The 16,958-nt window shown below is 37.3% G+C and overlaps 1 protein-coding gene across 17 annotated transcripts in view; it reads left to right on the top strand.

Annotated features, from left to right (window-relative positions):
• Positions 1-16,958, top strand: part of EDA (ectodysplasin A) — a 481,432-nt gene that overhangs the window by 149,192 nt on the left and 315,282 nt on the right. For 3 of the 17 annotated variants that reach the window (XR_008708414.1, XM_055564600.1, XM_055564607.1), the window contains one exon: positions 12,591-13,341. The exons of 13 other annotated variants lie outside the window; for them this stretch is intronic. The gene's annotated coding sequence lies outside the window, so the exon portion shown is untranslated. Of the gene's footprint in view, positions 1-12,590; positions 13,342-16,958 lie in introns of those variants that run through there. One more of the 17 variants, XR_008708416.1, reaches the window with a different exon arrangement.

Below are 16,958 nucleotides of genomic sequence, written 5' to 3'. Positions count from 1 at the left end.
CCTTGTAGATTGAGAACTCCATGAAGGCAAAGACTAGGTCTTACACAGCCTTTATTTTCCCCTGTAAATCAGTACACACAGAATGAACTCAGTACAGTCAACCCTTGAACAACATAGGGAGTAGGAGGGCTGACCCTTTGCTCAGTCAAAAATCTGAGTATAGTTGGCCCTCTATATCCAAGGATGGTGTAGTACTGTAGTATTTACTTTTGAAAAAATTTACGTGGACCGACTCACGACTCAGTTCAAACCCATGTTGTTCAAGGGCCAATAGTAAATATTTTTAGAACAGTGAATTATCATACCTCCCCCAACTGGGAAGACAGGCATAAGATGGTATTTCCTGGCTACTACTTATGCACTTTTTTTTTGTCCACATCATGTGGCATACAGGATCTTAGTCCCCCATCAGGGATCAAACTCATGCCCCTGCAGGGAAAATGTGAATTCTTAACCACTGGACTGCAAGGGAAGTCCTGTGCTTGTGCACTTTCAAGAAAATCTTTCTCTGGACAAGTCCTGACATGTATGTAAGTCTAAATTTTATTACCACAGCAGTTAGACTTCTTGTTATTGTTGTTCAGTAGCTAACTTGTAGTGTCCAACTCTTGGTGACCCCATGGACTGCAGCATGCTAGGCTTCCCTGTCTGTCCTTCACTATCTCAAACTTATGTCCACTGAATCAGTGATGCCATCCAACCGTCTCAACCTCTGTTGTCCCCTTCTTCTGCCTTCAGTCTTTCCCAGCATCAGGGTCTTTTCCAATGAGTCAGCTGTCCACATCAGGTGGCCAAAGTATTGGAGCTTCAGCTTCAGCATCAGTCCTTCCAGTGAATATTCAGGGTTGATTTCCTTTAGGATTGATTGGTTTGATCTCCTTGCAGTCCAAGGAACACTTAAGAGGCTTCTCCAGCACCACAGTTTGAAAGTATCAGTTCTTTGGTGCTCAGCCTTCATTATGGTTCAACTCTCACATCCATACATGACTACTGGAAAAACCGTAGCATTGACTATACAGACCTTTGTTGGCAAAGTGATGTCTCTGCTTTTTAATACACTGTCTAGGTTTGTCATAGCTTTTCTTCCAAGGAGCAAGCATTTAAATCTACCCTTTGGTAATTAGGGAAGTAGTAGGAGGCTAAGACCTTTAAACTGCAAATAACAAATGGGGGACCTGGTAAAGCCTTTGTTCCCAGGAGGGAACCCAGCAGGCCCCACGGAGTCCTGCTCAATTTCAGAACCTAAGCTGGATGAGGAAACAAGAGGAAATCAGTGAACTGAAGGTTTTGATGATCTGAAAGAATGGTGATAGTGAAAATAGTTGAGCCAGAAACCTGGAAGATTTCAGATAATGTCATATTTTAATTAGTGATTTTGGAGAAGTGTTAACGGGTAATGATAGCAAGGTGTAGGGAGTAGGTGGCTGACGTGGAATGGAGGAGAGTCATTGAAGATGAGGAGGTTAAGTAACTGAGAAGTCAGTGTATTAGATAGGCTATCCCACACTTTCATTAAATTAATCTTCCTTTTAAGTGGTAATAAAATATACTCCACTCCCGCCAATTTTTACTCTTAAAAAAAATCAGTTGGAAGCAAAGTTATTACCGTGAGCTGAATGCATTCTAAAGTCTGAGGCAATTCATGAGAGCTAACAACGTTCAATAGTTGTTTCCTCCATGTTCAGTAGTTTTACTATGAAATTTATTGTCTGAACCAAGCTTTTTTTTTAGGTGGAGGGTGGGTTATTAGTGTTCGCAAGAGACATGTTTAAATGTCAGCTCTAGGACAGCTATGCTATGTTATTCAAAGTCCATTCTCCAAGGAATTGGAAGAGCTCTCAGAATGGACACGTTAACTTAGCTGTTGCAGTAAGAAAGATGTGTGAATTTTCAATTTCTGCCTCTGTGCTATCTCCTCTGTCTTGGTATATACTCAGGTTCCAACTTCTGGAAAACATTTCTTCAAACCTTGCTTCCCAGTCAAGCCACCTGTCTTCTTCCTTTCATTGCTATAAACATTTACTTTTTCTTTATTTATTGAAAAGAGCTATTTTTCTTGAAATATATTGAGAAAAGCCACAGTCTTATCATCATAACATACAGCTTTTGTCTTTTGAGGGTATACTGTTTTCTGTTTGTGTATATGTATAGCTTTTTCCACAGTATTAGACACAGACTGTAAGTCTCATGAAGATAGAAGTCCTGTCTATTTTGTCTGCCACTGTATATGTAGTATGTGCATTATCACATTAGGAGGGACTCTATAATTAAACATCAAATGAGTGGATGGTGTGCATTTCAAATAAATTTTTTTCTATTTAACCCTATTCTAATTTTTTCTATTAAACATGTATTTAACAAGTATTGTTTTACTATATCATACATTAGTAAATGATTTTGGATATTTCAAATAATTTACAAATTTTTATGATTACTGACAACAGTGAAATGTACATCTTCCTGCATTCATGTATTTGTTTACTATTATTCTTTTGTTGAAATACTTTTAAGATAAATTCCAAGGAATGGGATTACTAATTAAAAGGGTATGAGCATTTTTTGTCTGTTCAGCTTATTCAAAGAATTGTACAAAGGTCACCAAAGGCTTCCTAATTGCCAAATCAACCTACTTGTTCTAAGAAAGTTCTTGACTTCTCTTTCAATATTTAACACTAATTTTTCATCACCTTTTTACAACTCTTTCCTCTCTTGGCTTGATGACATGGCATTATTTTGGTTCTCTTTCTACCTCCCTGGCTGATTTTCTTCCTTGGAAACCACCCCCCAGTATAACTTTTCCCAAGATTCTGTCCTATTTGCTCTAACACTATTATCTCTATATTAATAATTCCCAAACCTATGTCTTTACCCCGACCTCTTTCTTAAGCTCCAGGCTTGCATTTCTTGATATCTCATCAGTGTCCCAGACCATATACTCATCATCTCTAAAAATGAATTAATTTTACTTTTCCAATCAGTTTTCCCTAACCATTCTATCTCTGCTAATGCTGCTTCCATTTCTTGAGTCTGGACACCATGAAAGCACTACAGTTCTTTTTCCTTCCTTGCTTTATCCATTCTGTCAGTTGCCCTGTTATATAAATTCTAATTCTTCACTGTCCCTTGTTTCTTTCCCTTTGTTTTTCCTGAACTTATTCATTCAATAAATGTTTATTGAGAACTACCATGTGCCAGGCCCTAAGGCATTGAGGGTTTAGCAGTGAACACAACAGACAAAATCCTGGCCCTCTTGGAGCTGATATTCTAGTGGAAGAAGACATACAAGCAGATAAGTAAAATGTATAGAATTTCAGATGATAAAAGTTATATGGAGAAAAATTAGGAAAGTTGAATAGGGAATATGGTGATGAGGTGTTTGTGCTTACAATTTTAAAATGGTATTCTCCAGGAAAGTTTACTTAGAAGGTGACATTTGAACAGAGATTTGAAGGAGTTCAGAGGCTTCCCTGATAGCTCAGTTGGTAAAGAATCTGCCTGCAATGCAGGAGACCTTAGTTCGATTCCTGGATCAGGAAGATCTCCTGGAGAAGGGCTAGGCTACCCACTCCAGTATTCTTGGGCTTCCCTTGTGGCTTAGTGGGTAAAGAATCTGCCTACAATGCAGGAGAAAATGCAGGAGACCTGGGTTCGATCCCTGGATTGGGAAGATCCTCTGGAGAAGGGAACGGCTACCCACTCCAGTATTCTTGGGCTTCCCTGTGGCTCAGCTAGTAAAGAATCTGCCTACAATGCAGGAGAAAATGCAGGAGACCTGGGTTCGATCCCTGGATTGGGAAGATCCTCTGGAGAAGGGAACGGCTACCCACTCCAGTATTCTTGGGCTTCCCTGTGGCTCAGCTAGTAAAGAATCTGCCTACAGTGCAGAAGACCTGGGTTAGATCCCTGGGTTGGGAATATCCCCTGGAGAAGGGAATGGCTACCCACTCCATAATTCTGGCCTGGAGAATTCCTTGGACTGCATAGTCCATGGGGTCACAAAGAATCAGACACAACTAAGTGACTTTCACTTCCACTTCCAGGAGATAGCCAGGCAGAGAGAGAGGAGACAAGTGGAGCATTATAGACAGAAAGACCCCCAAGTTTTTATACTAAGATGGGGGAAGAACATAAATGCTCCAGAAATAGCAAAGTGGCACTCTGACTGAAGCAGAGTGAGTAAAAGGAAGAAATAGTTGGAAGTGAGATCAGAGACATGAGGGGAGAGGTCCAAATTATGTAGGGTTATGTAGGCCATTGGAGAGACTTTGGCTTTTTGCTGGGAGTGAAATGGGAAGCCATTGAAGAGTTTTGAGCAAAGAAACAAGCTGACTTGCCTTTTTTGAAAAGATGCTCAACATCACTCATTATCAGAGAAATGCAAATCAAAACCACAATGAGGTACCATTTCACGCCAGTCAGAATGGCTGCTATCCAAAAGTCTACAAGCAATAAATGCTGGGGAAGGTGTGGAGAAAAGGGAACCCTCTTACACTGTTGGTGGGAATGCAAACTAGTACAGCCACTATGGAGAACAGTGTGGAGATTCCTTAAAAAACTGGAAATAGAACTGCCATATGACCCAGCAATCCCACTTCTGGGCATACACACTGAGGAAACCAGAATTGAAAGAGACACGTGTACCCCAGTGTTCATCACAGCACTGTTTATAATAGCCAGGACATGGAAGCAACCTAGATGTCCATCAGCAGATGAATGGATAAGAAAGCAGTGGTACATATACACAATGGAGTATTACTCAGCCATTAAAAAGAATACATTTGAATCAGTTCTAATGAGGTGGATGAAACTGGAGCCTATTATACAGAGTGAAGCAAGCCAGAAAGAAAAACACCAATATAGTATACTAACGCATATATATGGAATTTAGAAAGATGGTAACAATAACCCTGTATGCGAGACAGCAAAAGAGACACAGATGTATAGAACAGTCTTTTGGACTCTGGGAGAGGGTGAGGGTGGGATGATTTGGGAGAATGGCATTGAAACATGTGTAGAATCATATGTGAAATGAATCACCAGTCCAGGTTTGATGCATGATACAGGGTGCTCGGGGCTGGTGCACTGGGATGATCCAGAGGGATGGGATGGGGAGGGAGGTGGGAGGGAGGTTCAGGATGGGGAACACATGTATGCCCGTGGCAGATTCATGTCAATGTATGGCAAAAGCAATACAATATTGTAAAGTAATTGGCCTCCAAATAAAATAAATAAATTTGTATTAAAAAAAAAATCAAGATAACTCTGGCAGCTCGATAAGGCTAGACTGTATTGGGACAAGGATAGAAGTAGGGAGTAAGGAAGGAAACTACTGTGGTAAGCCAGGTGAGATTTGATGATGGCCTGGACTAGGGTAGTGGTAGTGAAAGTGGTGAAAGATTATTGGATTCTAGATTTGCTATTCCTTGGATGTGGAATGTGAAAGGAAACAGAGGAGTCAAGGATGACTTCAAAGTTTTGCCCTAAACTGGAAAGAATGAGTTTTAAAATTACTATTTATATGTTTTATCTGTTTCTTAGAAATTCTAAGTTATATTATTTTGTATTATATTGTATTATACCATATTATATTCTATTCCTTAATTAATTTTCAACTGTGTCAGGAAGTAGTCTTAATAAATGTTGACTTTTCTCCTGGCCTCTCTCCTCACTCCAGTTCATCCTTTATAAAGTGAGGCACTAATTATATATGACTGTCTTCAGTGGCTTCTAATTGCATGTAATCCAGCAGGCTAACTCCTGTCTTGTACTGGAGGCCCTCCATAGTATGAGCTCAACCTATTTCTGTAGCTCTATCCTTCACTGTTCCCTTCTGTGTTCCATATAAATTGGCCTAATGCTCCTTGAATGTAGTGTTTATTACATCAGCATCTAACGTTATAGATCATGCTTATTTGGTATAGCATAATGATTAAGAACAGAGTCTGTAACTTGGACACCCCAGGTTTGAATCGTGGTTCCATTTCTCCTGTGCTTTTGGGTAGTTTATTTATCTGCCTTCAGTTTTCTATCTGTAAAATAGGGACAACAGAAATCACTTTATAGAGATGTTTTGAAGCCGAAAGTAATTTGTGTATTAGGCATTGAATACCTGACATGTTAAGTGAGATAATTGTTAGCTGTTATTGTTGTTATTATTTTTGTTTATCCCCATTCCTAAGTGATATCAGTTCCTTGAGGGCAGGGATTTTTGTCTGTTTTGTTTACTGCTCTATCTCCAGTAACTACAACAGTACCTGACACATGATAAACTCTCAGTAAATATTTGTGGAGTGAATGATTGCAGTTTCCTTAGCCTGAGATGCCTACTATTGCTGCATCTTCTACTCTCAAGAATCTGCCTAGCGTGTAAGACTCATCATGAATGCCATTTATTCCATGGAATGCTTTGTGATTTTCTGATTCTTTTCTGCATACTAAACTTAATCTCTCATTTCTTTGAACTCCCATGATATCTTGTTAATGCTTTTCCTAGATCTCTTACCTTTCTTTGCCTTTCATCTTAGTCATTTGTATTCAGTCTTCCTCATTAGATATTACACAGACTGTGTATTGCTCATTATATCCTCTTTAGTGTCTAATATAATGCCTTGAACATAGTAGATGCTCAATAAACATTTACTGATTAAAAGTGAATTTGTTCTCCTATTTATATACTTAGTTTTATATGAATTTTCAGGTTTCTAAGTCATGCTTCCAAAGTATTTAATCTCTATGCAATTTGTTTCTTAGGTTATTCTGAGTGTTCCAGCTTAAAAGACTACTTTTTTTTTTTAATCTGCAGTTGCAGAGGTGAATTTATCTTAATTAAGCTTTGTTTTAATTGCCTAATGACTTTGTACCAGGTCATAAATTGTTCTGATGGTAAAGGAGAGGTTTTATTAAATATGGTATCACACAGCAGGAATTCAGTGGGCTAATAAACTCACCTAAGCACTAGGATAGAGAAAAAAAGACTTTGTATAGATGACGTATGTGTCACAAAATCCATACACTTAAGCTTGTGAACTTTATAGGGTAAGTTCTTCAGGTTCTTCAAATCACAATTTATTTACGCATTATTGTGCTTAAATCATGATTATCGGATTTTCCAGCCAACGGCTATGAAGAGGCAGTTTAGAAATGTTAGAAAGGCTCATAGTAGATAGTAGGACGGAGAAGGCAATGGCACCCCACTCCAGTACTCTTGCCTGGAAAATCCCATGGATGGAGGAGCCTGGTGGGCTGCAGTCCATGGGGTCACTAAGAGTCGGACACGACTGAGCGACTTCCCTTTCACTTTTCACTTTCATGCATTGGAGAAGGAAATGGAAACCCACTCCAGTGTTCTTGCCTGGAGAATCCCAGGGACGGGGGAGCCAGGTGGGCTGCCGTCTATGGGGTCGCACAGAGTTGGACACGACTGAAGTGACTTGGCGGCAGCAGCAGCAGATAGTAGGAGGGAAAGACAGCTGATTATAAGGATAAAGACAGAAAAAAACAAAAAACAGGCCAAGGACTGACAGCAGTGTGCAACTAATAGCCCTTTATTACTTAAATAAGCCTTGAGGGCATCAGTGTGTTATAATCCAATACAGTAAATGTTGTTCACAAAAATGACCCAAATTTATAAAAAAAAATTAAATTGTGACCATCTACCTAATTATGCTTATAAAGATAAGTAGTGAGTATGTGTTTAGATATCTATTCAACAGATGAAACACTTTGTTTCTGAAGTATGTTTAAACTCTTAACTAGGTGGATAATTTGGATAGCTCATTCCTGAGAGGTTTTACTGCATTAATGTATTCTTTCCTGTTCAACTCCCTCTAACTAGAATTGAAATACAATGGTGAAGCAGCAAGGACAGTAAATCCATAAAAATGAATTGTTCATTCACACTACATTTATAACATAGGAAATATGATTATAGAACAGATGTTGACTGACTGAAATGCTGTATGCTCAATCATGTTAGTGTTTATTTGATAAGGAATGCCATTTGTTTAGCTTCACTCATTTATTCAGTGACTGTGGCCTGGAATTTTATTAGATGTTATATGGCTGTACCTCTCTACCCATCAGAATGTTCAGAGAATGTGAACTTGAATAAGACTGGGTAAGAACTTAGTACTTTTCAGCTTGGACGGTAAAGCTGGAAAGATGTATTTTAGAAGATTTTAGATTTTAAACCTCTTGGTTTTATCTTATTTCATTTACATATAGGTGCTAGAACAAAGAAAAAAGAGTTTGGTAGTATTCATTACTTGATTAACTTTTTTTCCTGAAATTTGCATCTTCTTAAAATTCTTTTCAGTGACTAACTACAGAGAGAGAGGACCAAGAAAATTTCCTGAAATGAAACCATTTACAACTGATGTGTTTCTGAATAATGGAGAAAACTAAGATTTAATTTTAAAAGTACTGCAGGGAGCCAGTTAACAAATATCTTTTGTGTTGTAGCAAGATCACAGCAAATGATTTCATGGGAACATTCATTCAAATGTTGTATTTTATTAGCTGATAATATCTGAGCTGTTATGCTATAGAAACAAGTACAATATATATTTGAATGAATAGATTTGAGATCTAGATAATTTGGAAGAATCATTTCAAAATTTTTATTAACTGTGACATCTAGAACTATCATTTTAGACTATATTGCAACATACTGTACAATTCAAGATATAGTATAAAAGAGTTCAAAAATTAAGACCATAAGAGAATGGACTTATGGACACAGTGGGGGAAGGAGATAATGGGACAAATGGAGAAAATAGCGTATACAATATTGTAAAACAATTAGCCTCCAATTAAAATAAATATATTTAAATTAAAAACATAAATATGTACTGTAATGTGTAAAATAGATAGCAACATATTTTAGAAAGAACTTTCCTCATTTTTGAGAATAAAATAAATAGGACTCTAGCTGCTGCTGCTGCTGCTGCTGCTAAGTTGCTTCAGTCGTGTCCGACTCTGTGCCACCCCGTAGACGGCAGCCCACCAGGCTCCCCTGTCCCTGGGATTCTCCAGGCAAGAACACTGGAGTGGGTTGCCGTTTCCTTCACTTTTTAGGACTCGAGCACCCTCACTCAAATACTTTTGGGTATATTGTACCCCCTAGAGAAAGGCAGAAGAGGATTTTTAATTGTTGCCAACACGGATGATAACCTTTTGTAGATAACCTCTACAAGCTACATAACCAAAGTCAGTTCAGAAGAATGTGGCGTGTTATATAAATGTAATATGTTATGTGACATTACACATTTCTTATACTCTATAAATAGACTTGAACAGTTTATTAATTTATTTAAAAATTACAAAAATAAACCCAGTGCACATTAACATAAATAGCGTTTTAAATGAACAATAACTATAATTTCTAGCTTCATCACAATATCATCAAAACACATTCTTTTTTTAAATTTATTTTTTAATTGGAGGAAAATTGCTTTACAATGTAGTGTTGGTTTCTGCCATACAATAATGTGAATTGGATACAACTATAGAATATCTCCTTCCTCTTGAGCCTCCTACCCCTCCCCTCATGCAATCACTTTAGGTCATCACAGAGCGCCAGGCTGGGCTGCCTGTGTTATAGAGCGACTTCTTACCACCTATCTATTTGGCACTTGATAGTGTATATTTCTCGATGCTACTTCCCTGGTGGCTCAGCTGGTAAATAATCTGCCTGCAATGCAGGAGACCTGGGTTTGGTCCTGGGTTGGGAAGATCCCCTGGAGAAGGGAATGGACACCCACTCAAGCATTCTGGCTGGGAGAATTCCATGGACTTTCACTTGCACTTTCTTCGTTAGTCCCACTCTCTCCTACCCCACTCTGTCCACAAGTCCCATCTCTATTCCTTCCCTGCAAATAGGTTCATCAATACCATTTTTCTAGATTTCATTTATATGAGTTCAGTTCAGTTGCTCAGATGTGTCCGACTCTTTGTGACCCCATGGACTGCAGCATGCCAGGCTTCCCTGTCCATCACCAACTCCCGGAGCTTACTCAAACTCAGGTCCATTGAGTCAGTGAGGCCGTTCAACAATCTCATCCTCTGTTGTCCCCTTCTCCTCCCACCTTCAATCTTCCAGCATCAGGGTCTTTTCCAATGAGTGTGTTCTTCGCATCAGGTGGCCAAAGTATTAGAGTTTCAGCTTCAATATCAGTCCTTCCAATGAATATTCAGGACTGATTTCCTTTAGGATGGACTGGTTGGATCTCCTTGCAGTCCAAGGGACTCTCAAGAGTCTTCTCCAACACCTTAGTTCAAAAAGATCAGTTCTTAGCCACTCAGCTCTCTTTGTAGTCCAACTCTCACATCCATACATGACTACCACAGCCTTGACTAGATGGCAAAGTAATGCCTTGCTTGTTGCTTGTTTGCCTTGACTTGTTGGGAAAGTAATGTCTCTGCTTTTTAATATGCTGTCTAGGTTGGTCATAACTTTCCTTCCAAGGAGTAAGCGTCTTTTAATTTCATGGCTTCAGTCACCATCTGCAGTGATTTGAGAGCCCAGAAAAATAAAGTCAGCCACTGTTTCCCCATCTAGTTCCCATGAAGTGATGGGACCAGATGCCATGATTTTAGTTTTCTGAATGTTGAGTTTTAAGCCAACTTTTTCTCTCTCCTCTATCACTTCATCAATAGGCTGTTTAGTTCTTCTTCACTTTCTGCCATAAGGGTGGTGTCATCTGCATATCTGAGGTTATTGATATTTCTCCCAGCAATCTTGATTCCAGGTTGTGCTTCATCCAGCCCTGCATTTTGCATGATGTACTCTGCATAGAAGTTAAATAAGCAGGGTGACAACATACAGCCTTGACATACTCATGTCCCAATTTGGAACCAGTCTGTTGTTCCATGTCTTGTTTTAACTGTTGCTTCTTGATACAGATTTCTCAGGAGGCAGGTAGGGTGGTCTGGTATTCCCATCTCTTGAAGAATTTTCCACAGTTTGTTGTGATCCACACAGTCAAAGGCTTTGACATAGTCAACAAAGCAGAAGTACATGTTTTTCTGGAACTCTCTTGCTTTTTTAATGATCCAATGGATGTTGGCAATTTGATCTCTGGTTTCTTTTCCTTTTCTAAATCCAGCTAGAATGTCTGGAAGTTCATGCTTCATGTACTGTTGAAGAATTTTGAGCATTACTTTTCTAGTGTGTGAGATGAGTGCAATTGTGTGGTAGTTTGAACATTCTTTGGCATTGCCTTTCTTTGGGATTGGAATGAAAACTGACCTTTTCCAATCCTGTGGCCATTGCTGAGTTTTCCAAATTTGCTAACTATTTTATGAGTTAATATATGATATTTGTTTTTCTCTTTCTGACTTACTTTATCTGTGTAACAGACTCTGGGTTCATCTACCTCACTAGAACTGACTCAAATTCATTCTTTTTATGGCTGAGTAATAGTCCATTGTATATAGGTACCACATCTTCTTTATCCATTCATCTGTTGATGGACATCTAGGTTACTTCCATATACTGGCTATTGTAAATAGTACTGCAATAAATATGGGAGTACATATGCCTTTTAGAATAGTAGTTTTCTCAGGGTATATGTCCAGTAGTGGGATTGGTGGGTCATGTGGTATATTTATTCCTAATTTTTTAAGTAATCTCCATACTATTCTTCATAATGGCTTTACCAGTTTACATTCCCACCAGCAGTGTACGAGGTTCCCCTTTTCTCCACATCCTCTCCAGCATTTATGGTATGTAGATTTTTTGATGATGACCATTGGTGATACCTCATTGTAGTTTTGATTTGCATTTCTCTAATAATCAGTGATGTTGAAAATCTTTTCATGTGTTTATTGGCCAATAGTATGTCTTCTTTGGAGAAATATCTGTTTAGGTCTTCTGCCCATTTTTTGATTGAGCTGTTTATCTTTCTGATGTTGAGCTGTATGGGCTGCTTTATTATCTGTGTGTGTGTGTATATATATGTGTGTGTGTGTGTGTGTGTAATCCATGCAAAAATGGCAGCAATTTTACTCACCACAGCTTTTATGTCAAACAACAGCTTTATTAAGATAAAATTCCCATACCATATGCTTCACTCACTTAAAGTATATAATTCAATGATTTTTAGTATATTCACAGAATAGTACAACTATTATCAAAATTAACTTTTGAGTCACAAAATAGCCTTGTATCCATAACCTGTCATTTCCCCATTTTCCCCTAATCTTCCTATCCTCCAATCCCTAGAATTATTATTCTACTTACCATCTCTATAGATTGGACTATTCTGGACATTTCATATAATGAGTGTTTTTTTAAGTATTGTCTTTTCAACTTAGCCTATTTTCAAGGTCATTCATGTTGTAGCATGAATCAGTATTTCATTCTTTTTATGGATAAAGAATATTCCATTGCACGGTTTTTACAGTTTGTTTATCCATTCATTAGTAGATGGATATTTGGATAGCTTCCACTTTTTGACTATTATGAATAATGCTGCTGTGAACATTTATTTACATGCTTTTGTTTGTACATTTGTTTTCAGTTCTCTTGAGTATATACCTAGGAGTGGAATGTCTAGGTCATATGGTAACTCTGTGTTTAACCTTTTGAGGGGTCACCAACCTGTTGAACAGAGGAGCCTGGTGGGCTACAGACCATGGGGTCACAAAGAGTCGGACACGACTGAATGACTAAGCACCGCCTCTTTTAAGGTGATTGTACCATGTAATGTTCCCAGAAGGAATATATGAGAGCTCCAATTTTTCCACATCCTCCCTGGCACTTGTTATTATATCTTTTTTGTTTTATTCATCCTAATAAGTCTGAAGTGATATTTCAATTATGATTTTGATTTACATTTCCCTAAACATTTGTGATATTGAGCATCTCTTTTATGCATTTACTGGCTAAATTATATATGTCCTTTGGAGAAATGTTTGCACACATCCTTTGCCTATTGAGTTATAGGAGTTCTTTATATAATCTGGAGATGAGTTTCTTATCAGATACATGTATGACCTGCAAATATTTCCTCCAATTCTGTGGGTCAGTTTTTTTCACTTTCTTAATGGTGTCCTTTGTAGAATAAAAAAGTTTTAATTTTGATAATGTCCACTTAATCTATTTTTTCATTTGTTGTTTGTCCTGTTGCCTAACCCAAGTTCACAAGTATTTACTCCAGTATTTTCTTCTAAGGATTTTATAGTTTTAGCTCTTACACTGAAAATTGTGATCCATTTTGAGACAATATTAGTATGTGTTATAAAGAAGGGATCCAACTTTTTTCTTTTGCACATAGGCATACCCAGCACCACTTGTTTATAGACTATTATTTTCCCCCATTGACTGGAATTGTCTTGGTACCCTTGTGAAAATTCAATTGATTGCAAATGTAAGGATTTATTTCTGCACTCTCAATTCTCTTCCGTTGATCTATATGTCTATCCTTAGGCCAGTCCCACTGATAAATAAATATTTCTATCCTTATGCCAGTACCACACTGTCTTGCTTACCTTGTAGCTTTGTAGTAAGTTTTGAAATCAGAAGGTGTGAGTCCTCTTTGTTCTTTTTCAAGATTATTTTGGCTGTTAATATGCTCCTTAAATTTCTGTAAGAGTGTTGAGATTAGCCTGTCAGTTAGCAAAGATTCTGGCTGGGATTTTCACAGGGAGTATATTTTTTCCAGCTTTATTGCAATATAATTGACAGATAACATTGTGTGAGTTTAAGGTATATAACTTATGATTTGATATATGTATATATTTCAAAATAATTACAGCAGTTAAGTTAGTTAACACATCTATTACCTCACAGTTTTCTTTTTTTTTTTTTTTTGTATGTGTTTCAAGGACTTTTAAGATATATTCTCTTGGCAAGTTTCAAATGTACAATATATAGTATTGTTGACTAGAGTCACTATGCTATTCAGTAGATACCCAGAACTTATGTATCTTATAACTGGAAGTTTGTACCCTTTGACTCTGACAATCTCCACTATTCCCCACCACCCGCTTCTCCCCCCGCACTCCCTTTGCAACCACCAATCTACTCTTTCTGTGTGTTCAGAATTTTTTTAGATTCAGCATATAAGTGAGATCATGTGGTATTTATCTTTCTCTGATTTAATTCACTTAAGACCATGCCCTCCAGGTTTATGTATGCATCACAAATGGCTGTATTTCCTCCTTATTTTATGGTTGAATAATATCCTATAAACATAATTATCAAATTTTCTTTATTTTATTTTATTTTTTTTATTTTTTAACTTTACAATATTGTATTGGTTTTGCCATATATCAAAATGAATCCGCCACAGGCATACATGTGTTCTCCATCCTGAACCCTCCTCCCTCCTCCCTCCCCATACCATCCCTCTGGGTCGTCCCAGTGCACCAGTCCCAAGCATCCAGTATCATGCATCAAACCTGGACTGGCGACTCATTTCATACATGATATTATATATGTTTCAATGACATTCTCCCAAATCTTCCCACCCTCTCCCTCTCCCACAGAGTCCAAAAGACTGTTCTATACATCAATGTCTCTTTTGCTGTCTCGTATACAGGGTTATTGTTATCAAATTTTCTTTATCCATTCATCCATTGAAAGATGTTTAGATTGTCTCTATGTTTTGGCTATCGTGAATAATGCTGCTATGAACATGGGGGTTATAGATATCTAATTGAGACAGTGATTTAATTTCCTTTGGGTATTGTAGGATTGCTGGATCATATGGTAGTTCTGTTTTCAATTTTTTGAGGAACCTCCATATTGTTTTCCATAGTGAATATACTAATTTATTTTCCCACCAACATTGCGTAAGTGTTTCCTTTTCTCCACATCCTCACCAACATTGGTTTATCTCTTTTGTCTTTTTGATAATGTTACTCAATTGGCTGACCCCATGCCAGGGTCCTAGCCCAGGCCACAACTCCCTCTCTCAGACAGAGAGAGTTTTTTTCCAGTTGAATTCACACAGCCAATAACAAAACTGATGCTGAGATTGGAACAACACAAGCTTTATTCAGTGACCAAAGAATGGAGTATCAGGAACCTAGTTCACAAATCAACTTCTCGACCCAGTTTGGGTGAAGATATCAAATATATAGGAGGGTCAAGGTAAAAGGGAGGGACTTGGAGAGAGTGGGAATAAAATATATTCATGACTTATCTGAGAACAAGGGTTTGATTTGGACCTGGAACTGATAAAACTTTCCCTTTCAGTCCTTGAAGGGGCATTTCCGATTATTGTCCTGGCAATAAGTCTACTGTCATGGCACAGTTGGTGTGTGTCATTTAGCATGATAAAGTATTTCAATGAGCCTACACTGAGGCTCAAAGTCTACTGGAAGTCATATCTTCCACCATCTTGGGCATAGTTGGTTCTAACCAGTTCTTTTTTGTTTTCTCTTTGCAGCTTCCTCCTGAAACTTAGCTAAGAGTAATTGATTTCTATTTGAGGAGAGGCAGGGGTATGATTCTGGGGCAGTAGCCTTGGTAACGATAATACCCTTTGTAACAAGAGTGAGGGGATATCTCATTGTGGTTTTATTTGCATTTTCCTAATGATTAATGATGTTGTATACCTTTTCCTGTATCTGTTGGCCATTTATATATCTTCCTCTAGAAAATGTCTTTTTCGGTTCCTTTGCCCAGTTTTAAACTGGATTATGTATTTGTTTTTATTTTGGTTTTGATGCTAATTATTTTAAATAATTATTTAAAAGTTTCATTTCCATTTGTTTATTATAAGTATAGACATATGACTAATTTTTTTGTATTGCATCCTAAAAACTTGCTGAACTCATATATTAGCTCTAAGAATTTTTGGTGGATTCCATAGGATTTTCCTTATGTCATCTAGAGGTAGAGATAGTTTTGCTACTTCATTTTCAATATGGATGCTTTATATTTCTTAATATTGCCTAATTTCATAGCTAGAGCCTCTAGTACAATATTGAGAGTAAGTATTGAGAGCAGACAACCTTGGCTTGTCTAGTCTTATCATTTAGTACAGTATTAACTCTGGGTCTTTCCTCAGTGACCTTTATTTAGTTGAAGAAATTCCATTCTATTCATAATTCGTTGAATGTTTTCATTATGAAAGAGTGTTGACTTTTGTCAACATGTTTTTATGTCTTTTGAAATATTTACTTTCCCTTTTATTCATATAGTGTATTTTATTAATTGATTTTCTGATGTTAAACCTGAATTCCTGGGATAAAATCCCACTTGGGCATGGTGTATAATCTTTCCCAAAATGTTGTTTGATTCAGTTTGCTAGTATTTGGTTGGAGATTTTATGCCTGTATTCATGAGATATTGGTCTATAGTTTTCTTTCTTGTGATGTCTTTATCTGGTCTTGGTATCAGAATTCATTAGATAATCATAGCTTAGTCTATAAGCACAACTGAGATCCTATATAATTAATTATCATGCTCTGTATTATTTTCATCTTTTTCTCATCTCGGTTGTAATTTCATTTTCCTATCAGATCTCCATAGAGGTAATTTCTCTCTTCTTGAAGTAGAGTGCTATCTCTAAGATAACTAACATGTTTGAGCAACAATTATGATCTTTTAATGAACTTTTATGATCTTTATGATAATTTTGTACAGTTATAAAAGTTATCAAAATTCCTTTCAAATCATGGCATATAGTAATTCAGGTAAAGAAATAGATCTCTGATCCAATTTTATTTTTTATTTAAAGTTATTACATCCTGTTATTATGATTTACATTCTCTTTTTCCTGAGTATCCTTTGGTCTAATCTCCATAGGTGTGCAACATCATGACTTGCTAATAATTTGGAGAAGTAAGAGTATTTTTCTTACAAACTTTGTGTCAGCGAAGAGTGACTCCTTTAGAAATAGGAATTGAATGTTATCATCGCATATATGAGCTCAGTGTTTGGGCCACATATTTTCCATTCTTCTGAAGTGAGGCAGAATTGATAGTGCCTTCACATGAAGGAAAAA

This window comes from Bubalus kerabau, chromosome X (genome assembly GCF_029407905.1).
Source record: "Bubalus kerabau isolate K-KA32 ecotype Philippines breed swamp buffalo chromosome X, PCC_UOA_SB_1v2, whole genome shotgun sequence".
Taxonomy (NCBI): Eukaryota; Metazoa; Chordata; class Mammalia; order Artiodactyla; family Bovidae; genus Bubalus; species Bubalus kerabau.
Note: the sequence above shows the minus strand (reverse complement) of the source record. Positions and strands in the feature narration are given on the sequence as shown.